Here is a 25,258-nt window from a genome sequence, read left to right as displayed (position 1 = left end):
GAACAGTGCTGTGGAAGTGTAAACTCTTCGGTCACAGTGCCATCATAGCAGGAGGAACCCTAATAAGACACTCAGTTTCTGGGGATCGGAACTCAGGTTCTCAAGATTGCGCAACAAGCCTTTTACAGACCGTACCATATCCCTAGCTACACACTAGCTTTTGGAAGCCCGTTTCTCAGCATCCTATAAGAGGAAGATACTTCCAGAAAGGTCTGAGAGGACCCCTAGAGGACAGAAATGACCAGGAGGCTGGCACAGAGCACCGGAGTTGGGGTAGTGGAGTCTTGGGTCGGGTGAAGGACGTTCCAGGCTTTGTTGCTCCCTGCAACTCTATCTGCCAGCCGAAACCACTGCAGTTTCAGCACCAACCTCCCCGGGATGATTTAGTCGGGGCTGTGCTGAGCAGTCATCCCTTCCATTATAATGGACCTGAGTCATAATTCTCAGCCACCACAGGCCCCTTCCCGCTTCTACCTCCTCCCCGAGGCTACAGCTCTGAGGCATTTAGGGTAGATTTAAGATCAAAATCAAATCAGAGTCACCAAACAAGGTGTCAGGCCAGGCAAGAGGGGTGGGAAGCCTGGAGTTATAGTCTGGAAGGCTCCACAGCTCCTTGGAGACTATTAAGTGAGTGTATTTTATGGCCAGACACAATGCTGAGTGAACCATCTATAAACCAATTACAGGGAACTTCCCCTGTGCATCTCAGGGAGTGCTAGTGGCCGTGGGTGGGTGAAGAGGACATCTGACTTTGTGCCAATAGGCGTTCTCCAGGGTTCCACCTGCTGGTGCCATCCTGTTTACCCCCTCACAACACCGAGACTCTCATGGGATGGCTGCATGGGAAGGGGTCAGCAGTGGCTTTAGAAACAGCAGTCTCAGGATCATGGTACCCATTGTACCAGTGAAGAAACTGGAACTTGAGATGGGGAGAGTCCTTACTCAAGCTGAGAGGAGCGACAGAACTGGGAAGTCCCAGGGCGTTTCCAGGCTTTAGCTTCATCTTTCTCTGCTTCCAAGGCACCCGACCTCTTGTAGGGAACGGTGGAAAGCAGATTTCCTCAAGTAATTTCCCTACCACTCAGCTCTAGATGTTCTCAGGGGGAATCTTACAGGCCTGGGGTCCAGGTGAGGCCATTGATGCTGACAGCTGCAGACGGTCTGTAGACAAAGGCTGCCTGTTTGTTTCCTGGCCACCCAGACTGGAAATAATTAGACAGAAACTGTATTAATTACAACATTGTTTGGCCAATAGCTTAGGCTTCTTATTAAGTAACTCTTACATCTTAAATTAACCCATTTCTATTAATCTGTGTATCGCCATGTGGTTGAGGCTTACTGGGTAATGTTCTGGCATCTGTTTCCTTCAGCAGCTACATAGCGTCTTTCAGACTTTGCCGTCTTTCTCCCTCTATCTACTTGGAATTTCCAACCTTATTCCGTTCTGCCCCTGCTGTCGGCCAAAGCGGCTTTATTCATTAATGAATCCCATACCAACGTTCCATCCTTTACTGGATGTTTTCCGTGGATGCCTCCCATCCAAGTCCTGGCCCATTTGCTCTGAAGCACATCATTTCCTCATGAGAATGCTCTCACCGTAGAGTCAGGCACTACACCGATTCATCTCCATACCACTTACCAGGGCCTGGTGAAGGAGACACAGTGAATCTGGTAGATGATTACACCTAGACTTCTGCCATCTATACACACTGCCTAGAGCAGACACTGGTTGCACAGGTGAGTGAGGCCACTTGTCAAGGCACATATAGTTAAGAGTGACAAGACACTCTTCCCCCGACCCAGGCAGGGGCTGTGGGACCAAACCAAATGATCTGGAATTAGGTTGCCATGATCTTCTGGTACAGTTTGGATGCCGGGCATCCCCCAGAACTACATAAACTAAAGGATGATTCTGTTGGCGGGGGGCGGGGCTCTGTGGGTCTTAGGGGTTAGAGCCTCAAGAGAGGTCCACAGTCATTGGTGACTGTGCCTTTCATGGGTTCCCCATTCCTCCTTTTCTCTTTTATTGTTGGCCGTGAGGTAAACAGTTGGCTCCACCACACTGCACATCATTGCCCATCAGAACACCCACCAGAATCCCAAAGTAGTGGGGCATCTCAGTCATGGACTAGAACCTCCCAAACGGTGGGCTACTTTTTATCACCTTGTGAGAATCTCAGTTGTCTTGTTCTGGGAGAGGAAGGCTGACTGACACCCTTCCATCAGGAAAACCTGGTCATGCAGTTCATTCTAGAAGCTGATAGCCCATTTTAACTAGATGGGACTTTAGTGGAGAACGGTGACTTAAAAAGTCACGTTCTGGAGAGGGTCAACGATCCCTTCTCCCCTTTGCACCCCCCAGGGCCCTCCTCCACAGCATCTGCTTCCTGGCTACTCCTGTCCTAGAAAGCCAGCTCTGAGCTTGTGATGGCCATCTCTGAGGGCCTGGCAAAGACCCAAGGGAAGCAAAACCCAGAGGACCCAGCTGCTTCCCTGTCAGGTCCAGCTGCCCCGAGAGCTGATGGCTTGACAAGTGGCATTAGCATAAAAACCTCCACAGTGGCAGCTGCCAGCTCTGTGCAGGTGCCCACGGCTCCTCTGCTTGGTACCACTCGCTGTCACAGGGGTGGATGCTTGCCAGCTGAAAGTGCCTGGCTGTCTCTCACACCAGCACCTTAGACTCTGGGCCTGGAGCATGAATGTCTCTAGCTGCCCCCTCAGCTGCCCCACAGCCTCACTTTTGTCTCTAGGCTTCCCTCTTCTTAACTCCCTAGAAGGAGCTGCTCTATTCCCTGTGTTCCACAGGTTCTCGCCTCTGATGGGGTTGCCTGTCCCTACCCTCAATTTCTTCCTCTCAGGAGTAAGGGAAGATCTTCCTGAAGTACTTCTCTTTGAAGATCTTAGTTTTGGAGAGGCACAAGTGTCAGGCTTCCCAGATTCCGTACTTAGTGCCCCTCAAGAAATGACTCTTCATAACATGCATGCAGATACCCAAGTTAATGGTCTTGTGAAAACAGTGGCAGGGATCCCAAGGTCAAATGAATAGGAAGAGCTAGAGAGCAGACAGGAAGGCATGATGAGACAGAGGCGGCTCTTGCTCTAGGAGTTCCCTAACATCCGGTACCACAGCAATGTCTTGATGCCCCTTTTCCAGTCTTTGCAACCTTGGGCACACAGATAGAAGCTTCCAGAAGTATTATCAGCACAGGGTAATATTAGAAGATGGCCAAAAGGTATCAGTTACAGTTAGCAAATAGCCAGGAGTCCTTTGGGCTTGTGCCCAAGCTGTCTACCCTGAGTCCCAGCATCCCTTTCTCCTTTTCCTCTCTTCCCACTGCCCTTCTTAGTCCAGCCTTGGACCTTTCCTATGCTCTTTCTGTTTGTCTGGAACCTTTCTGTCCTTACTCAGAGAACCTTCCAGAACTCACAGCTAAGGAGTCCCAGGGACCCCACATCATCATGATCCCTTGCTCTTGTTTTTTCATTACAGTCACAAGGAATGATATTGTATATTTTTGTGCAAGCATTTTAAATGACTTAATAGACATCTCAATGTAAAATATCTCTTTCCCTTTGTAAATTAGTGTTTTAACCAAAGTGACTTATACACAAAATTTAAAACATCAAATAATATCCTAAGATTTTGTAGGAGAATCCATTGACCCGAAACACCTCTTCTTCCACCCTTCATAGTCAATCACTCCCAACTCTTGGTCAATTCTCCCTTTAGCTATATCTTTTCATTTAAATAACACACCACTACATATTAACCCAAGGTTTTATTACATATTTTATTTTATTATGGTTTTAATACATAAAAATGCCAAAAGAATTTTCAGTGACAACCCATAGTCCCTGGATTATACAATTAACATTTTACTGTATCTTCATTTTTTTTTACTTATCTACCCATTTACCCATCCGCCATCCACCATTCTGTTCACCACCCGTCTATCCATTCAACCCATTTATCCAGTTATCCACTCACCCATTTCTCAACTCATTCATGCATTGCCCGTCCATCCATTCACCCATTAACACATGCATAGTGCATATATACACCCAATCCATCTACCCACCCACCCACCCACTCATCTATCCATCTACCCATCCACGCCTCTACTCATTCACCCACTCATCCACCCACCTACTCATCCACCACTCTTCCACCTACCCACTTATCCAGCCATCCACTCATCCATCCATCCATCCATCCATCCATCCATCCATCCATCCATCCATCCATCCATCTACTCATCCAGCCATCCACTCATCCAGCTATCCACTCACCTACCCATCCACCCACCAATCCACCCACCAGCTCATCTATCCATCCACTCATCCACCCATCCACTCATCTACCCACCTACTCATCCACCCACCAATCTGCTCACTCACTCACTCACTCACTCACTCACTCACTCATTCACTCACTCACTCATCTATCCATCTACCCATTCACTTTGTTTTTGTTCCTATAATATACTTACATCACACTTTAAAAACTTCAATCAGCATCATCTTCACACACAACAATAAATGTAAGTTTCCTTCCTCAGACATCACCGTGTAATGATCCTTCTTGTACAACTTTGTTCTCCTCATTTCCAGTTAGCTTTCTTTGCTGTGCAACACACACACACACACACACACACACACACACATGAACACACACACACACACAGAGTGATTTAACAGAACCAGAAAATTCTATCATCTTTATTTGCTACCTGACTGAATGTATCAGATAATCTATAACTTATTTTCCCCAGAGAAACTGCCTTCCCATCAGTCAAGAGTTGCTTTCTCTCAGCTTTCAGAAGCTCGTATCTCTGGTGCCCGAGACATCACCAGCACATACCTTAGACCTTTAATGACCCTTTCAATTTGCAGACCAACATCTCTCAGCTTGGGGAAATTTTCTTCTATTATTTCTTTGATAATTATCCCCTCCATTTTCTCTGAACCTCTCTAGAATTCCTAACGGTCAAATGACCAACCTCCTGAACTGATACTTTAATGTTCTCATTTTCTTTGCCATTATCTGCCTTTCTCTGCCTCGTATTCTCTCTCTTTCTGTTCCACTTTTGGGGAAATTTCATCTATTTTATCTTTCAAACCTTATATTGAATTTTGAATTTTTGCCATCACTTTTAATAGCCAAGAGCTCTCTCTTGTGCTTTGATTGTCATGTATGATAGCTTGAATCTACACCTATCTGGGATCTCTTTGTCTCCCATCTACCATTTTTTTTTATTTCAGGTGAAATCTCTGCTTTTATCTCTACGAAGATATTATATACACATATATGAATAGATGTGTGTACATATGTTCATGTATATGGTATTCACATGTGGGCGTGCATGCACATATGTGCACATACATATGGAGGCCAGAGGACTTAGATGTCTTAGATGCCATTTCCCAGGCACTAGCCACTTATTTTAGAGATCTGGTCTTTCACTGGTCTAGAGATCACCAGGTAGGATGACCTGACTGGCAGGCAAGCCCCAGGGATCTGCCTGTCTCTTGTTCCCCAGTACTGGGATTATAAGCTAATACCACTATGGAAATATTTGCATATATATTTTTATTACATATTTTTATTATTGTTTTGAAAACAGAAATGCCAAAAAATTTTACACCTGGATTTTACAATTAGCATTTTACTGTATATTTATGTTTTTTACTTATCTACCCATTTACTCATCATCCAGCCACGCCACCCATCTTCCCATCTACTCACTCACCCACCCATCTATCTATCCATTCAACCACCAACCCATTCATCTACTTGTCCACTCATCCATTCATCAACTCATTCATGCATCTACCCATCCATCCACTCACCCATTAGCACGCGTGCGCGCACTCACACACACACACGCACACGCATGCACACACACACACACACACACACACGTGCGCACACGCAGGGTTAAGTTCGGATCCTTGTGCTTGGAAGGCAAGCACTTTACTGATGGAGGCGTCTTGACAACCCCATGTTTGTCTCAGCTTCTTCTAGTTTTCTTTTCTTCCTTTCATCTTGTGTGGCATTCATGATGCCAAGAGTTCTTGCGTTGTCCATGTCTGAGTGAAGGAGTCATTAAGAAAACCTGATTGGGGGCCATCGAGTTGGCTCAGTTGTTAAAAGCACCTGCTGCTCTTCCAGAGATCTTGGGTTCAGTTCCCAACTACCTGTAACCTCGGTTTCAGGGAATCCAGTGTATTCTTCTGGTCTCTGCAGGCACCAGGCATGCAAGCGGTACACACATACAAGCGGATTTTCACACATTATATACATAGAATTAAAACAAGCAAATCTTAAACAGAAAATAAAAGTTAGGGATTTACTGATTATCTATATGCATTAAAAAAATAAAAACAGAAAAAGAAAATCTGCCCTGAAATTCTCTGGACATAAGTGGGTCCCAACCCACTGGTGGATTCACTGTGAGATGAATAGCTATGGAACGGAATTTTCTTGGGAGGACACCCATACATTTTTATTGTCTTTTTTTTCCCTTAAGCCAACTGAGGTTTTGAGGGGCGTCTACTGGATGCTTCCATTTTGAAAGCCTAGCCGGGGGAGGGGATCGATAGTGGCCCTGTCTTGTATAGGTTGTCTGATGCCTTCCTTCTGTCTGCAAAGCGCCTTCTAGTTCCCTCCCTAGTCACCTTATGGGATTGGCTCCTCCCGCTCAACCTGGTTAGAGGGGAGAGGCTTGTCTGTCTGCATGGTCCAGAAGAACTACCTACAGCCCTAGCTTTTTTCCTTCTGTCTTACTCTACACTAATTACCTTTAACTCCTCAGGCCTCCCGGGGTCCACAGGACATGTATTCTATACTTTCCTCTGTAAGTTGGCTATTCAGACTTCATCCATCCTGTTAAGTCAGCTGACCATGAGTGTGTGTTTATGATTTTCCCCAAATTAGACATTTCCTCTCTGTTTCTGTCATCCCCACTTCCTTTTTCCTGGTGGGATTTTGTCCATTTGAGTCTCACATTAGTGTGATTCCAGGAGGGAACTGTGATAAACCGTCACGATCAACCTCCCAAGTCTGTGGATTTAACATCTGCCTTCCCCACTAACCTAGCACAGCCCACCGTCACTCTCACCAGCTTCCTTCCTCAGCTTTCAAAGCACCTACCAGAGTGCCTGGCACACGCTAGCAGCAGCTTAGGCAATAGGTGTTGACTAAATTAAAAGTGTGGAGGCAAGCAAGCTTTACAGGGAAGAGTATCTGCTTACGGGGTGTGAGACCCCAGGCTGTTCAGTGGAATAAAAGCCAGGAGTGGGTTGAGGGGGTTGGCAGATAAGCTTGGTCATACCAAGACAATAGAAACACACACACTCACACACACACACACACACACACACACACACACACACACACACACCAAAAACCTTTAGCTTCATCCATCCAAATATTCTGAACAGACTCCCCCAACCAGGTGGCTGAAGGAGCTCACAAGAAGAGCCTGGCTCCTCTCTCTCTCTCTCTCTCTCTCTCTCTCTCTCTCTCTCTCTCTCTCTCTCACACACACACACACACACACACACACACACACACACACACACTTCACACCCAGAGCAGGGCCTTTTGTGTCTCATTCCTGGAGGGGAAGGGAACCAGAAGTCTGGAGGAGGGAAGGAGGAGAGGGCGACCTGGGAGGGAGGAAAGAGTGGAAAAGGGAGGAAGGGGAAGAAGAGGGAGAGGACAGCCTGGAGGCTTCAAGCCTCAGCACCAAGCCCTGATGCTGGCTGCGGAGCTAAAAGTACAGGGCTTCCTCTCCACCACTGTCTTAATGTAGTTTTTTAAAACGAGGCAGCCTCTTTCTAGTTCTCCCTTTCCACTGTCATTTATTTTAGTTTTTATCTCCACAACAAAAATTCCTTCCAACTTTTCCCCCCCTGTCTCCCTCTAATGCTCTTCACTCTCAAATGCTAATAACCTCCAGCTGTAAAAGGCTTAGAAGTGGCTCTAGATTGTTTGATCTTTGGCCTGTGATCTGCTTTCATCTCTCTGCTTTCAAATGTTACTTTAGATTTACTTTAACCTATTAACATGCTTGGTATTCATAGACACGCACACTCCAAAACAGCTTCCAAGCTAACCAACTGCACGCCCCCCCCCCCCCCCCCCGTTATAACTGAGCCGGAAACTGAAATTTCCAGTGCAGACCGGAACTTTCCAGGGCTGGATGGAGGAGGAGGCCTGGAAGGCGTGGAAGGGAGGAAGCCAGGGAGCCTGAGGAGGCGATGCAGGAGAATGATGGGAAGGAGGAGGAGGAAGAGATGGGGGGAGCAGAGAAGGGAGTAGAGAAGAAGAGAAGGCAGAAAGGAAAAAAGGCAGAGAAAGGGACCAGGGATACAGAAGTCAGGAAATCGTCCAGGACTGTTAGCCTTCATGCTGGTTCCTCACAGCCTAAATCTACTCTCCCCTGATGGAGCACGGGGACCCAGAGCCTACTGAGTTAGTGCTTGAGATGTCCAGCTTGTGCTTGAGCTGGGGTGTCTGGCATGCTGTTTCCACAGGAAATGAGGGGCCTGAATATGGATGGAACTCCTCACCGAGACCACAAGGGTACAGTTCAATTGTTTGCCGGATAAAGTAGCCTGTGAGGATATTCAGTGCTTGATTATGTCTTCTGTGTATGTGTGTGTGTGCGTGTGTGTGTGGTGTCCATGCATGCAGGGGTGTGTGACTATGACAGGGTGTGTGTGGGTGGCTGGAGAAGGTTTCCCAAGCACCTGCAGGAGACCCTTTGAGCCCTCCTGTGAGAACTGAGCATTGGAGATGATATTGGTGGGGGCTGACCATTTTTCTCTCCTCTCTCTCTCTCTCTCTCTCTCTCTCTCTCTCTCTCTCTCTCTCTCTCTCTCTCTCACACACACACACACACACACACACACACACACACACACACTCGCTTTCCACTTTCTCCAATCTACAGCTGTACAGCTGTCACCCCACAGCCTCTAAATCGGCCAATAGACAGAGCTCCGGAGGAGGACTGCTGATCTCAAAAGGTTGGAGAGCCTTAGAGCTGAAACCACCCCAAACCAGCCCTTTCCCCAAGCCTGCTCTCCTGTCTGGGTGAAGCAGGTGTCTCTGTCACCCCCACCCATGCTCCCTGGGGAAGATCTGACTACAGAGGGAATCCAGCGTCCTCCTAGGCAGTCTCTGCAGAGAGAGGAAAATCCACCAAAGTTACCGAGAGAGGGCCATGAAACCCCACGTGCAGTCAGAAAATCCCAGGTGCAAGTCTCAGAGCAGGGACTCAATCCCTTCCGCCTCAGGTTCTTCATCTGTGAAATGGACTAGCAGCTCTCCTTGAGCTGTGCCAACAAAAATAATCCCAGCGAGGATATAACTGTAAGTTACAGAACATGGATCGTGTAGCAGGTACTGTTCTAAGTGCCTTATGAATATTAACTTGCATAATCCTCCGTTAATCCCACTTAATCCCCTTTTAACCCTATGAGGTGGATACTATTATTAGTCTCATTTTCTAGATAAGGAAATGGAGACACAGAAGGTTTAAGTAATTTGCACAAGGTCACACAGCTAGGGCTATTATGTTCATTTTAGACTAATTAGGCTACAGAGGTCACATGAATTCATCAATTACCTCATCCCAGTTCCTTAACAGCCCTTGGAGATAGGGGCCTCTGCCACTAGTTCACACAGAAAGGAACGGTCCATTCTCACCCTAGGAAATCAAGTTCATTGCCACGGCAACCCACGTTCCTTAACATGTTCTGACATGAGGCTGCATCTCCCGGAACAGGACTAACCTTGTTATTACTACGCATGAGTACTGGCAAAGCAGCAAAGGGGGAAACTCTTGTCTGTGGCGTTAGAAGCCAGGGCACTAAGGAAAAGGAAGTGTTTCTAAGCTGTCCTCCTGCTGGGACTTCTCTAGGACTGTCCATGGCCTTTCTAGTGCTGTGGGTGGGTTGCTTCTGGTTCTTTATAGGAAAAGGAACACATTAGAGTTTTTACAGCCCGGGTGTCCTAGTTCAGTAGAATCTCTTCTGTGGCTTGACCCCTTGACTTCCCATGGTTCAAGGTCTAAGAAAAGAGGTGATCCTAGCAGAGCCCACCTATAGGCTACGTTGGCCACCGAAGTAGAAGATCTACCCGCTCGAGGCCCATCAGCATCCATCATCTTGTTCAAACATCAGTAACTCTGAAAGTTATGGTCCCATTCACATCACTGTCAGAATTTAAGTGACTTCAGCATGGTCACACAGCATCTCCTTGTCACACCCAACTGCCCGTTCCTTGGCGCTCTACAGGTATAGATTGATAGCAGTTGAGAATTAAATCAGAAAGCCACCTGTGTGGGGCTCCCACAGGTGACACACATGGGACTCCACATTCGCTAGGAATGCCCTGGGCCTGCGTCTTCTGATGGGCTGGAGGAATCCAAGTTTAAAGTGTGGCTTCTTCCTCTCTCTGGATACTCTCTCTTCTAGCTTGCTCAATCTAGCAGCCAGCTCTCCATAGCAGTGGCCCCCATGATGGCAGAGCCCCGGGCCAAATTTGAGGGCCTTTCTACTTATTGACTCTGTACCCCTGTTTGAGTGGCTGACCAAAATTTCCCCATCTGCTTAAATCGTATGGTGTTTTTAATGAACCATGACGTCTGGGGTGATCGGGCTATGGGAGTACAGTTCTTTTACATACTGATTTCCTGCACAGCCCATTGAGGTCCCCTTAGGAAGGATCTGAATGTCACACAGAGTTCCCAATTTAGGGGCAAGTGAAGGCATACACTTCTCAGGAGGGCTGGACATCTGCACCTTTCCCTCTGCAAAGTTCAGAGTATGTCACTGTTTATAGGACAATTAGGCCAGGAAGAACAAGTCTAGGCTGCTTTGATGGTAAGGGCAAGGCTGATTAAGGCTCCTTTTTTCCCACCCCACCCTGGTCTGTGGTATCTTTTGGTGCCAGGCTCACCAGGGGCTTGGAGAAACTGGGAGGAACTGGAGGTACTTGAGGAAGTGTGCCCCCTTCTTCACACCACCCACCAGCCCTATGCTACTGGAAAGAACAAATGCAAATGGACCCAAAGCACAATACCCAGAATACACTGCCATGCTTCCTAGGGGCTTGCTCTAAGTTAAAGCTGGGCTCCTCCTGGGGGCTGACATTTTCCCTGGTTCAAACAACATCTGCGCCTCACCGAGCTTGGCAAAAGGTGAAGGAGCCAGTCGCTGCCATTGCAGACTCTAGTGAGGCAGAAGAGAGCCATCCCACATCCCTTTCACCTGCACAGGGGAGGGCGGACCCCCAGAAGCGCCCACACATGCCCATGTATATGCCCGCTCAACATGTCATAAAACATGTACAGCTGGAGGAGCCTCTCACACACACCTGGAATGCTGGCAAGGCACACTCCTCCTGCTGTGCTGTGTGCTCTTTCAGCAACCCTTAGGCTTATACAACCACAGACGTACAAATACATGTGTGTATTTACTGTGAATGGCACACAGGTTCCTGTGACTTGTCCACCCTCATCCTTCCCCAGTTCAAGTCCCAGCCCCTTCCCTGCCATCTGCCTCCAGCCCCATGACTGGGCTGGAGCAACTCGGCCGCTGCTGAGGATTCAAAATAAATGCATTCTTAGAAGGACCGTCTTCCCTCCAGGCTGCAGGCCAAATCTCCAAATGAAATCAGGCTGGGGAGAAATGAACAAGCGAGATGCAGAAAACAATGTGAAGAAGAAACTCTGAAGATACGAATAATAATAGAAAAAAAGGTGAGAGTTATTTTTCAGCTCACTGGCTTTTTGAAAAGTAATATAAAGTTGGCCAGCATCTTCTTGGAACCGACCTTTCTGAGCTGAGACCCAGGCCACACACACATCTCTTTCCTCCCTTTCTATTACCTGAAATTTGTATGGTTTCATCTCCTCTGATTTTCTTTCATTTGTGCGCCTGTGCAAACCCCTGTGTCAGGGGCTTGTTCCTAACCTGGCAGGCCCACCAGGCTGCTAGCACTTCTCCCTGGGCCTCCTGCAGGGCTGAGAATTGAGATCCTCCCAGGGCCCATGGTCCTCCTGCTCCAGCTCCCCCACCCACCTGGCCTCCCAGCTGTCTTTGTTCCTAAGAGGACGGACTCTCCTGTTCTTTCTTGCACACTATCCTCTCCGTGAGCTGGGGGACAGGTCCTGGAGCGCAGCCGAGTCCAGAATCTGCTGCACCCTGTAGCAGAACACACATTCACAAGGAAAGAGTGTGTCTTCTTCAGGGTTCCTGCCCCAAATTTTCCAGGATAAAGATTCGGGGGGGGGGGCTAGGAACGTTGTTAAGAGTAATGCATTGCCTATCCACTGCGATTCCAGGGAGTCCTCTGGAGGAAACAAGATGCAAAAGTCTTGCTTAGACGTATTTCTGTTGCTCTCCCATCACTCCCTACCTAAGGTATTCACACACTCACACATGCACATATGCACAAAGGCTTGTATGAGGTCCTCAAGCATAGCTACACAGGTATACCCACACACTTCTCAAACACTCAAATACACCTATATGTGTATATACTTTAAATGCATCCATATAAGCACAAACATACCTTTTAACATACATGGATGCATGTGCTTTAAACACATCCACACAGATGCACACACATGCACATCTCACAAACACACAAGTACATGTCTATACTCCTAAAGAGACCAAACCATGTGTGTACATGGACAAACAAACACACACTTAGATAATACGTGTGTGTGTGCTGACACATCTTAATCACATGCAAATGTATATACACACATACATACCTCACAAACACATGCAAATACACACACACACACACACACACACACACACACACACATCTCTAAGGAGACCAAAACATATACATACAGAAGATACCCATTTCTTAGATGCAGGCACATGTATTGACACATCTTAAGCACACCCTCACCATCACTCATATGTGCTCAGGTACACATGCATGTTCTTCTGCAGGGGTACCTCTCAAGGCCATGCTGACACTCTTTTGGTAGCCATTTCTCTCCCACACCTGAGGGGGTGGGGTTGTTCTGGTAGTCTGGATTCTTATTGACTTTTGCAATTAACGCATTAACATGAATTCCACAACCTTTCCCAACTTCCTCTGTTATTCGTTGCTGAAAAGAAGAGGGAGGGGTGCTGACTCCAGACTGAGTGTGGTCCTTCAGCAGGACAGATTGGTGTTCTATCTGGGTCCACTCTAAGAGTTAAGAAAGTCTGTATGGGTAGATATTGAGTAGGGGAATGAAAGCAAGTAGATGCAGAAAAGGTGACTGTTTTTTTTTTTTATTTTTATTTTGCCAAAGAAAAGTAAGAGGAAACAGTCAATTCTTGTGACCTCCTTCTGTGCATTCTGCCATCTTCAATGAAATTTTTGAAGCACCTGGGGTATGAGGGGCTCAGGATATGACTCAAGGGGTAGATTGCACAAGACAGTACTGATTATTGACATTAGTGAGTTCTTGGCTGCTTGCATCCTTCTTCTTTTAACCCATTTCTCTCTTTACACTCGCCATTCAGTATGAACGCTACAGGTATTAGCTGTGAACCTTGGAGGTGAGGATTATGGGCCTCAAATAAGGTGAATGAATGATTTAAGTGTATCTGTAGGGCCATTGCTGTAAACATCCCCATATCTCAATGGGTCAGCACAGCTTCTCCAGCTTTCCTCTCTACAGTTGGAGTTGGTAGGATGCTAGGATGCTCTATCAGAGTAGTAGTCAGGGCGCCTAAGCAACTTCTATTTTGCAGTTCTTCTGCCCATCAGGTTCTTGGAGCATCTCAATTAGGGAGGTGGATGGGAAATAGTAGGTAAGAATCCTTTGTGATATGCTTTTCTGGGCAAGACCTGGAGATGGAGCATATCATCTATGTTCACACTCCACAGCACAGAATATAGTCATGTGGCTATAAGTAATGACCAAGGAGTTTGGAAGATACAGTCTAGTTCTCACTGTCGGAAGAAGAGGAGAATGCAGACGTTGGTGAACCATACCCAGCATTGCACAGCTAGAGTCTGTTCTCAGATGTAGGTCTTTGCCTTCCAGGCTCTGTGGTCTCCCATTCTATAGTTTACAGTTGAAGTCTTTGGTTTTACCAACAAAGGTTGGGCCCTTTTTGTTCTAGGTCTAGAAATCTGTGCGTGTATAAGATTAACAATCATGACCACTGTATTTAATGATTTATTTGGCTTCTGTGTACTCTGTTAGGCACACTCTCTATAATCTTCACTACCCTCATCCCATGAAGTAGTTAGGCCTGTCTTCTGACTGAGGACCTTGTACCTCAGAGATACTGGGTGGCTCACCCAATTTTGACAGATAACGAGGCTATGGAAACATTTTAGTCCCATTCTCTCTCCTTTCTACTATATTGCTGTGGCTCCCACTGGCCATAGGATTGGAAGTGGGGTAGACAGAAAGTCATCTTTCTGTCCAACAGGGTGGGATATCCTGATGAAACTTAAGTACGCTGCTAAAGTTTTCAGGAGTGAGTAGGGTCCTTTATAGCCTCTTGGCTCTTGGGACACCTGAAAAGCTATAATCATGGTAACTCATCTGGGTTGCTAACCATAAACTTGGAAACTGGAAATTGACTTCTAGTTGTATGATCTTGGACAAATCCCCCCCCCGGGGGGTTAGGAGTTGGGAGGTGTTCGTGCTGAGAAACCATCTGCAATTGACAGCTACTTGGGGCATTTCACTTTGAGTCCTTCATTCCTTTACATTTCTTCTGAAATTTGAAGACTGTAGCCCCTATTATCACTCTGCATCTCAACCAACCTCCTAATCAGCCTCTCAACACCACACTTTTCACACTCTTCCTGCATATCCATGACAGATTAACCTTTGTTCTTAGTCACACATACAACCTTTCCCATACTGCTCTGATGCTCAACAAGATATAGGCAGCCCTGCTCTGAAGTCCAAGCTCACTAACAGAGTCCCTGCCTATTTTTGAACCAAGTACTCATCTTTCCTGTACTCATCCAGACAAATCATCCTTGATTCCCTTGAAACACACCAAATGCTCCATGCTCCCTCTGTGGTGTCTTTTTCATCCTTGTAACCCCATGACCAGGTGGCCCTCCTTACCAGCACATCAGTGTTGCCTCTAAAATCCCTCGGTTAATCATTGCTCATTTTCAATCTTATGTCACCGTCTTTAGATGCCCATATATGACTTACATAATAGCACCCAAATGTTTAGCAATATACACCCACATAAAGCCTTAGAAAGCTTTTAGAAGGGGGGCTTCTAGACCCACAAAAATGTGAGTAAATTGGACTTCTTGGTAGCTACATTTTTTTTTCAGATAGGCTCTGCTTGCTGGTGGCAAGCAGAGGCACGGATTAAGAGATGACTTCTTGGTTTGTACTGGTGGCACGAACAGCTCTAGTTCTTTTGGGAGGTCTCACTATAGAGTAGTCAAATGGGGTTTGTAGGCAATATGCTACAAGTTACTTGGTGGTGGCATGGGCCAACTGCTTCCCAGAATTGGGGTGGTAAGCATGGCTCCCAGAGTTGGCAGTAAACAGATCTTTGCCATGTTGGAAAGTCGAGCAGGGTAGAACCAACAGCCAAAGCGGTCACTCGGGTTTTAGTCAAACTTGCACAATAGCTTAAAGCAGTGATCAAAAAAGGATTACAGATATGCAATAAAGGCAGATTCAGACAAAAATAAACCTCCAGATAGGTCATAATGTGTGTGAAAAATGTGCATAGACAAGAAAAAAGAAAATGTGTATAGGCAGTAATAGGAAGAAATAATTTAAAAAAAATAAGCAAACTCTTTAAAGAGACAGTAAAAGTAATATAAAAGAGGGCAAAAGTCATAGATTAAAGCTGTAAAGATAATAAAATAAATATTAAAAGGTAATAGAGTAAAAAGTCACATAAAGATGGAAAATACACAGAGAATCTGGATTATGTATATTATTGTGTTCTTTAAACTTTTTGATTGTTAATGAGCTAACTGCGGAGAGACATTTGATTCTGGGGGCTGCTAAACTAAACCAACATATATATTTTAAAGGTATCTTGACTTCAAAATTTGAGTCTAAGTATATGTTACTTCAGAAAAGAGGTCATGCTTTTGTTTCCACAGAAGATGAGAACCTGTGGATTCCTACCAGACTAATGTGGTTTGATGGAACAAGACCCCCCAAATGGTCTCTGTGAGCCCTAAAAATACTTCATCCAACAAACAGTAGTAAGCATTTTAGAGAAAACTATGTCCAAATTCCAAAAATTATTGTTTATAAATGTTTTCGTTTAAAGGGGGTTGATTATAAATGGTTAAATAATTGCAGTCAATCTCTTTTTTAAAAAGGGGAGATATGATATAAAGATGAATACTTTGCATTAGTATGGATCTTGGTCTATTGATAGAAATTTAAGGACAATTTGTTACATTGTATATATGTATTTCTACTTTTTAAAAAAGATATTGCGTTGTGCAGCTCATTTAAAATGTAATTTATAATTAAGAAATACAGATTAATAGATAGTTATTTATAATATTCAAACTGTAGTCATGTTAGTTAGGTTTTCTAGTTGTATAGAGATATAGTTCAGATGGATAGGAATTATTCAAACCTTTCAAAGACCTATAGAACATGGCATTTAAAATGTTTTAAAAACATTGACTTTTCTCAACAGTGAAACATGTCTGATTCTGACAGCACCAGTTACTTCAGGGGGTTGATGGGCATTGAAGAAACTCATTATGGAATTAGCCTTCAATGTGACAAGGCTAGCCATTTGGGCAAGAAGCTGCTCTTGCCTCGGCTGATTGATGGTATACTCTATATATTGGGCCTGCAAGATCCAGAGAAAGATGACTGCTAAACCTGCCTAAAGAAGGTAAGACAGTCCATCAGGGTTCCTGATTCATGAAAAAGTCTGTCAGATATTCTACAGGACACAAAAGAAAGTGATTGACAAACTACCAATATAGACAAAACAGTCTTTCAAATTTCCTGCTCCATGGAGAAATCTGTTGGATACTATAGGCCTGTAGGCTGAAAATAGATGCTCTAATATGACAGAAGAACTTTGGGTGACGGTCCAAGGAGCAAGAAGTCTCTGTCAGTTCTAGGGTTTTGGAAGTTGCTTACAATGTACTTCCTGTTTACTTAGGTAATATTATGTCCTTCTGGGGTTTTTGATGGAGTTGAAGAATAGATAGTTATAATTATAGTTTTCCTTAGTTATGATAAAACCAAAAAAAAGTAAATATGAAACTTTGGACTCACAAAGATAAAATAGATGATATAATATTTTCTTTAATTTTGCCTGATACCTGTTTTGTTATATGTAGTTTTACTATGTTAAAGTGAAAAACTTCTTCTTTTATTTATAGAGAAAAGGGGAAATGATTTGGGATTCTTCACTATATGCTGTGAAGATGTTTTAATGCCATTGCTTAATAAAGAAGTTGCTTTGGAATATGGCAGGGCAGAATAGAACTAGGCAGGGAAAATGAAATTAATGCTGGGAGAAAGAAGGCAGAGACAGAGAGATGCCATGTAGCTGTCAGAGAAAGATGCCAGGACCCTACTGGTAGGCCACACCCTCATGGTGACTCATAGATTTAATAGAAATGGGTTAATTTATGATGTAAGAGCTAGATAGGAATACACCTAAGCTATTGGCCAAACACTGTTGTAATTCATACAGTTTCTGTGTGATCATTTGGCCCTGGATGGTGAGGAAACAAATGAGTAATCTCTATTTACACATCTAGCCCCTCTCTTGGAGGGCCCTCTTGCTGTGTGGTCATCCTTGACTAGCTCCTATCAGCTCATTAGATGACAAACTTCTTGAGAGGGAAACTGAGTCTTATGTAAGTTACACCCTTAAGAATGTGGACACATGAATGATCACAGACTCTCTGTGATATGCAAATGAAAGATTTCATTTTGGGACCAAATGATGCTTCAACTAGACATAAGGAGGCAACTCTGGCATACAAGTGTTAACTTTCTTGTGCCTATCTGCAGAGCTGACTATCTATATGCGTGGACTGAGATCAGATTTTCAGGCACGCTTGGTTGTATTTTCTCTGCCTACTGAGGGGCAAACCCAGGTGTCCCATAGGGTGACCTGTCAGTGGACGCAAGTGGGCAGGTACCTTTAGGGAACTCTTCAAATTAAGCTCTCTTGGCTTTTTGCCCACACTCAACCCTTTTAGACCAGGCTGAAGTCGGTGGAGAAAGTAATAGATTGGGACTGGGATGCTCAGGTTAAGTGGGCTGCTTTGCGGAGCTCATCCATAACCCTGCTGGAGCCCAGAGAACAATACGTTAATTAGAGCCGACGGCAGGGCTCCCATCAGCCATCCATCCTGCATGTGTCTGTGGGGCTTCCCCATGGACACGTCAGCACACTCCCTGCTCTGAAAGAGATTTATTCATTATCAATGTGTGTCTATGAGAGGGACCTAGTGGGGAGGGAAGGAGGAGGGAGGGAGATGCCAAGAGGGACTGGATGTGAAAGAGGCTGATCCCAATCTGCTAGCAGCTGATGAATGGGTGTTTGGGGGCTGGAGATAGGGTGTTCCCAATTAGGAGATTAAAACAAGGCCACCTGGTTAGTCAGGTGAGCCAAGAGAAATTAGAAGAAATGTTGTAAATATGTCCAACAAGAAGGAGTCTTGGCCAGGTTTGAATGCAGCTTCCTTTAAGCCCAAACGGTAGAGGGAAAGAAGGCAAAGAAGAAAAAATCTGTTTACCACAGAGCTATGCATCCCCAAGATTCTGCTTTCAAAGCACCCAAAATCATGCAGAATGAAGAAATGACACTCTATGGACAGCAGAAGAAACAAGGCCAAATATCAGGAGACCTAACCACCAAGGAACAAAGAGAAACAGCAGCCAGAAAGACAAAGCATGGGATTTTTTTTATTCTATATTATGTTATATTTTTAGCTCAGGAGTTCTTTGGAAGAAAGGGAGGTGCATTTCATTGTTTCTGGCTACTGTTACTTGTGTATTGCAAAGAAGTTTAGAGATGATGGAACCAGCTCTCTTCAAGGTGCTGTAGGAGCCTGTGGGGTGAGAGGTGAACAGACCAGAGATGGCCAGTGGATGACTGGGCTGCTACCCATTGGTCCAAGATCTAACAACAATAAAGAGGAGCATCATAGGTGGTACAGTCCCTACCTTATACACTGGCTTCACAAAAGATGCGTAAAACATTGCAATGGTGCTAATACCACCCCTGCAACCCGGTTGACTTCCCCAAGCCCTACAGCTGTTTTGTTCAGAGTAGCGCTTTTTGACTGTGATGCTACTGGGGGGCGGGCACCAGGAAGACTGGGTTCTGTGATGCTATAGGGGGGCACCAGGAAGGTTGGGTTCTATGATGCTATGGGGGGGCACAAGGAAGGCTGGGTTCTGTAATGGTATTGGGGGGGAGCACCAGGGAGTCTGGGTTCCCCTGGCACAGGTTCTTGTTCTCGTCAGTCAAATAATTTATAGAAGAACGCAGGACAGCAATCAAACACTTTATTGGAAAGATGTTGGGGTGTTTGAGAAGAGAACATCCATATTGGGGAGCAGTGCTGGTGGCCTCAACAGTGAGAACCTCACTCAAGGAAGGTTGGGGTGTTGTTTTCTATGAGCTCAGAGACATTGAAGAGATGGGAGTGCTTCATTGGGGATGACTTGACTAGTTATGCCTTTATTATATTTAAATAATGTACACTCATTTACATTGTGTTGGATATTTCTATTATTAATATGAAGCTGCAGAACTGTGGTAGGGCTAATTTTCCCTTGAAAGTGTCCTTCCCTATGGAGCGTCACCAGTAGACGATCACATGTGAACTCTTTGGTGGGGTTTTAGGACACTGCACATGCCTGGGTACTTCTCAGCTGGGAATCATTTGAAAATTCCCTGGAGGTATCCACAAGGGCTGAGTTCTCCTTCCTTTTAGGTAGGAGCATTGAATGATTTGTCTCGAATGCAAGGTAAAAGGTGAGAAAATAATGAAGGGGTTGGTCACTGTATCTGGGCAGGGCCTCTGTTCAGCAGCCCTTCCTTCCTTCCTTCCTTCCTTCCTTCCTTCCTTCCTTCCTTCCTTCCTTCCTTCCTTCCTTCATTTCTTTCTTTTTGTAGCAAGAATCTGTATTTTTTCTTTTAATTGGAAAATTCATAAAACATATTTTGATCAAGTTTCCCCACCCCTAACTCTTTCCAGATCCTCACCAGTACTCTGTTCTTCCAGCTTTATGTCCTCCCAAAACAAGCAACAAACATGTAATCCTTCCCCACAAAAACAGAAATCAAAAATATACAAATAAAAGGCCAATAAGACAAAAAAAGTCCAAATAAAGCAAAACTAGACAAAAAGTCTACAGAAATACCATTGAGTTTGTTTTGTGCTAGCCAACTATTCCTGGGCATGAGTCCTACCCTACCTGAGCAGGCTGTGTGTGTATATCTGTGTGTATGTGTGTGTGTGTTGTGTTGTGTTTCTACAGCTGTGAAATGAAGTGTTTCTGATGAGGTAGCAGCTTTCTCTGTGGATCAGTGGAGCCCATTGCCCAGGAGTCCTGTTGCATATGCAGGAGCTTGGTCTGTGTGCCGTGGCCACTAACTAGGGTTGGTATTTCCACCAGCCCTCCATATGATTTATGTGGGCCCTAGAGCTGGAGAGCTTGTTGATCCATTGCCTATCTCACACTGTGAGGTGACAGGATACTGAAGAGAAGGCCAGTGTGGGGTCCACTCGCTGGCTGGGTGACAACACCTCTGGACTTCAGTTCACTTGTTTTTCACGTAAAGGGACTAAACTAGAGCAGCTAATTTTTGTTGTTTGGAGGGGTTGAGAAAGTTCTTACTACATAGTCTTTGTTGGCCTGAAACTTGCTATAGAAACCAAGCTGCCCTCAAACTTGCAGCTATTCTCCTGCCTCTGCCTAGAAAATACTGGAAATCCAAGCTTGTCCCAGCATGATCAGCTCAGACCAATCTCTCTCTCTCTCTCTCTCTCTCTCTCTCTCTCTCTCTCTCTCTCTCTCTCTGTGTGTGTGTGTGTGTGTGTGTGTGTCTGTCTGTCTGTCTCTCTGTATAGGTTCAGAAGTCAATAAGGGTTTTCCTCTGCTGATCTTTATCTTATTTTATTTTTGAGACAGGGTCTCTCAATGAACCTGTAACTCACTAATTTGGCTAGACCGTCTAGCCAGTAAGCTAGTAATTTCCATGGATCCTCTTGTCTCTGTCCCACCAGGACTGGGATTATGGATGTTCACCACACACGTCCTTTTACGTGGGTGCTGATGATTCAAACTCAAGACTTTGTGCTTGCATGGTCAGCACTTTATTGACTGAATCATCTCTCCAGGCCCAGGTCAGTGAAACTTCATTATACTTTAGCAGTCAATGATCATCTGGAATGAAGGAAAGTTGTCTGTGTAGGAACCATGATTGTACTTTTAACAGGCTCCCTACTGCGGAAGCTTAGCTTGAGAAACGCTGACCAGATGGTTTCTGAGGTTTCCTCTGATTCATACATTCTATGGGCCATTCTGCCCAATCACAGTACAGAATTAGCTGTCCCTCTGTCACGCATCTTCCATTGGTGGGAAGATTCTCTCATGTTCATGATGTGTGTCTCTTCCAAGAGGACAGACTTGTCCCATGTCATATCTGCTTCCTCCTAGTTGAGACAGTGAAGGCCACTTTCCCAGCATACCCTGAATGGATGAGCTAAGCCCTACAAAAAGCATGGAAGGCAATTCAGGGAAAGTATTATCAACAAGATTTAAGAAGAAGCCCATGGAACACAGCAATAAAATCTGGAAATAACTATCCATTTCCTACCCACAAAATGTCTCATTTCCGAGTCCATAAAGGCTCCCCCCTCTGAATCCCAGGCCCATCTGTTTTGTGAGCATGTATAATTATTAGCATCATAAAGTCAGTTTCTATACCTAATGCAATTATCAGGAGCCAAAATAATATCAGGTAAAGGCGGGGGAGAGAGAGGATGCTTGCTCACTGCAAACTTGGACTATTTCTTAAGAGAGAGAAGTAGTCACATGAGAAGATAAGGATTCTTTATGGTGAGATGCCTATGGAGGCTTTGGGGACTGCTCCGCAAATAAGGCAGAGCTGGCTCATCTTAAAGTAAAGAGCGGCTTCCTTGGCATGTGCCATGGGGTCATTAGCTGTTGGGAATCAGAAATTGGGATCTGTGCTTCCTCTGTGACCTCTGTAGCCTCTCTGGAGGCCGTGGGAGTATTTCCTTCCCTCCAGAGGCACTTCCAAAGCTAGTCCATTCTTTTCCATCCTTTTCCTCAGCCTCTGGAGAGTTAAAAAGCAACTTTACCACGCTTGGCTGAGAATCTACTCTGTGGTGAGTTCCTGATTCAGAAAGAACTCGGGCCTCCCGTCTTGGTGTCTGGGCCCAGTGGCGAGGCTAGTTAGCTACCCATGGAATGAGTGAGTCAATGGATGAAGTGATGGATGAGTGGAGAATGTACAGATGGTGACAGCAATCGCTATTACAGGAGAAGGGGAACATATGCCGGTTCCTCCGCCTATGTCTTATTGTGCTGGTGGGAGGTAGCATACGGCTCATGGAGACATTATGGAAAGCCTGGCTTTTATTTACTTCAGCATCCTGACCATGAGATCTGTCCAAGTGGAATGGCCATCTTGGCACGGCGGTGAGTACCACATTACTGCTGATTTTCAAGGCAGAATCCAGACAGCCTTCTCTGGGCATCTCATCCAGGAGTTGAAGGTTAGGTTGGAGGGGCAATGAATACAATATTTACCAAACATCAGAGAGGTGTCTGACTCTTCTAACCTCACTAAATTCATTCTGCAAACCAGAAGTAGATGCTCTGATCTCTATTTTTTAACATTAAAGAAAGCAAGCTCAAAGATTCATGGAACTAGTCCATCACACCGGTTAATGATATACAGAGCTATGATCCAAAGGAGGGTCTGCTTTCTCCAAGGTTTAGCACCTTCCACAAACTACTTGAAAGGCTATCCCAAGCCTTAGAATGTTCAGTGCACTCATTGGAGAAGAACTTGGTGTGCCTGGCTACTGAAAACACAGGCTGCCGCCCCTGCTGGCTGAGATGTTGGTCTGCCTTCTGGACCCGTTGCTGAGGATTCAAAGCTGTCTGAAGAGGGCCTAGAGTGGGGGTGTGGCAGTTCTCCATGCCCGTTGTCATTTGGTTCAAATGGGTTTGTCAAGCTGCCCAAGCATCTTCTCATCTGCTAGTCTGCCAGAATCCAAATTCTATCTGCGGGTGTAGGGATTTCATTCTAGGGTCCTGAAATCTGTGGCCGGCTCATCTGGGCTCGTCTGAGCTCCCTCTCACCTGTGCCCCTCTGTTGCTGAGGAGCCCCTGTCTCCCCATCCCACTCCAAACACAGTTGGGGGAATGTGTCAGCAGGGCAGGCAGACAGATGGGGATTCAGGCTGCTGTACTGTAGCTAGTTTATAGCAATGGTGAACTCCAGAGGCAATAGCAATGCAGTCTCACAGAGATGATGAGAAAGTTGGATGGCAGGCTCTCTGAAGTGTCTCCTCAGCCTGTGGAAACAGCTCTATGCAGGGGTGTTTTCCGCTGGCCTCTGCCCTTGTTCCCATGCTAGCATCCTCTGGTTGTCCACCAGGTCCCTTCATGCCCACAAGCTCTGTCTCTAGTCTTCCTTGCAACTATGTGGCAGGGACTCCTTCCTTCACAAAGGGTAAAGGTCAAGAGGAGTGGGGAGGAGGAGCTGTGAACAACTGGTTGTGGGCACCATGATACCATCTTTTTTCTTAAGGCTTCCCCCTTTCTTCGCTTCCAACGTCTTTTTTCTTCCAGTACCCTGCAGTCTGGCTTGATGTGGCGCTAGGACAGGTCCTGCCAGAGCAGAGCACCAGCCAAGCCTCCGGGAGGACTTCTGCTTCTACTGACAAGTGCCCTATCTTTTTCCTCCCCTCAGGCAGGGTGGAGATGCCCTCCCTTCGGAGCCAGGGAATTAAAACAGGGAGCTGGGCCTTGGCAACTGGCCTCCTCTCTGGCACTAGGCCTGCACCGTCTCTATGGGTTGCTCTCTCAGACTCACTGCTGCCTGATTAAAAATGATTCCTTCTTGCAAGACAAAATAGGGTCTTGTCTGGAGTCCACCCCAAAATGAAATAGACACTTGCTGTTCCAGGGCCGCAGAACTCAGTCCACAGGAAGGAAAGGCCGTACCAGGGAGTGGAGACGGGTTTCCCTTCAGGTGAAGGGAAGGGTTGCATGAAAAGCCAATCTCTTCAGGTCGCCTTATATCCATTCTAGCCTTACCTGTTTAAAGAACCACAGAGTCTTAAGTCATGAAAGCACAAGCCAGGCATGGTGGCACATGGTAGTAATCCCAGCACTTTGGAAGCTGAGGAGGGCAAAAGGACATGAATTTGAAGTTAGCCTGGGTTATACATTCTGTTCCAGGTTAGCCTTAGCTACAGTGTCTTGAGCAAAACAAAGCAACACAATAAGCCAAAAGCAGTCTCTTGAGAGCTCTGAGGGCAAAAGTCGGATATCAAAATGTGACTTTGGGGCTTGGTTCTTGCAGAGGGAGGAGCGGAATCTGGTCTCAGTCTCTCTGTTGGACTTGTAGATGGTGTCCTTCTCTGTTTTCCTCATTGACTTCCTTCTGCATGTTTCCCAATTTTCCTATTTTGGGGGTCACCAATTATATTAGTATGCTCAGCCTATTGGAACAAATGGTTATCAACAATGGCATGCCTGAAGCAGCCAACACTTCTTTTCCTGCAGTTACAGAGGCCGAGAAGCCTCGGAGCAGGGTGGGAAAGCCTCTTCTTGTTTGCAGAAGGCCATCTTCACTTGGGAAAGAGAGGATATCCGTGAGCTTCCTGGAGTCCAGCACTAGTTATGTTTTAATCTGTCACCTCCTCACAGGTGCTGCTTCCAACTATGATCCCTTTGAGGGATGAGATTCAAGATCGAAGTTTTCAGGGAAGCAATTCAGACCTTGGTGTCATTCATTCTGGGTTAGGGATCATCCCAATGACCTGACTTATCTTGAACTCGACTATCTTAGTAAAAAGTGTCTCTGTATACAGAGATACATTCTAAGGTTTTGGGAGAGTTATACTGTTAACAGCAAAATTTGGTGGGAGACAAACTCAGTGTATAAAACCCAGGTTCTACAGACTTACTGAACCCCAGTAGAAAAGAGACTGGGGGGCACATATGTTCCCTTT

At 45.6% G+C, this 25,258-nt stretch overlaps 1 long non-coding RNA gene across 1 annotated transcript in view; it reads left to right on the top strand.

The window, feature by feature from the left end:
• Positions 1-8,346: 8,346 nt before the first annotated feature.
• The window catches only part of LOC142847070 (uncharacterized), a 79,142-nt gene continuing 62,230 nt past the window's right edge, over positions 8,347-25,258 (top strand). Inside the window, exons 1-2 of the long non-coding RNA XR_012910124.1 lie at positions 8,347-8,590; positions 11,663-11,774. This is a non-coding gene — a long non-coding RNA (uncharacterized LOC142847070). The remainder of the gene's footprint in view (positions 8,591-11,662; positions 11,775-25,258) is intronic.

This window comes from Microtus pennsylvanicus, chromosome 3 (assembly GCF_037038515.1).
Source record: "Microtus pennsylvanicus isolate mMicPen1 chromosome 3, mMicPen1.hap1, whole genome shotgun sequence".
Lineage (NCBI taxonomy): Eukaryota > Metazoa > Chordata > Mammalia > Rodentia > Cricetidae > Microtus > Microtus pennsylvanicus.
This window is presented reverse-complemented; position numbering and strand designations above follow the sequence as displayed.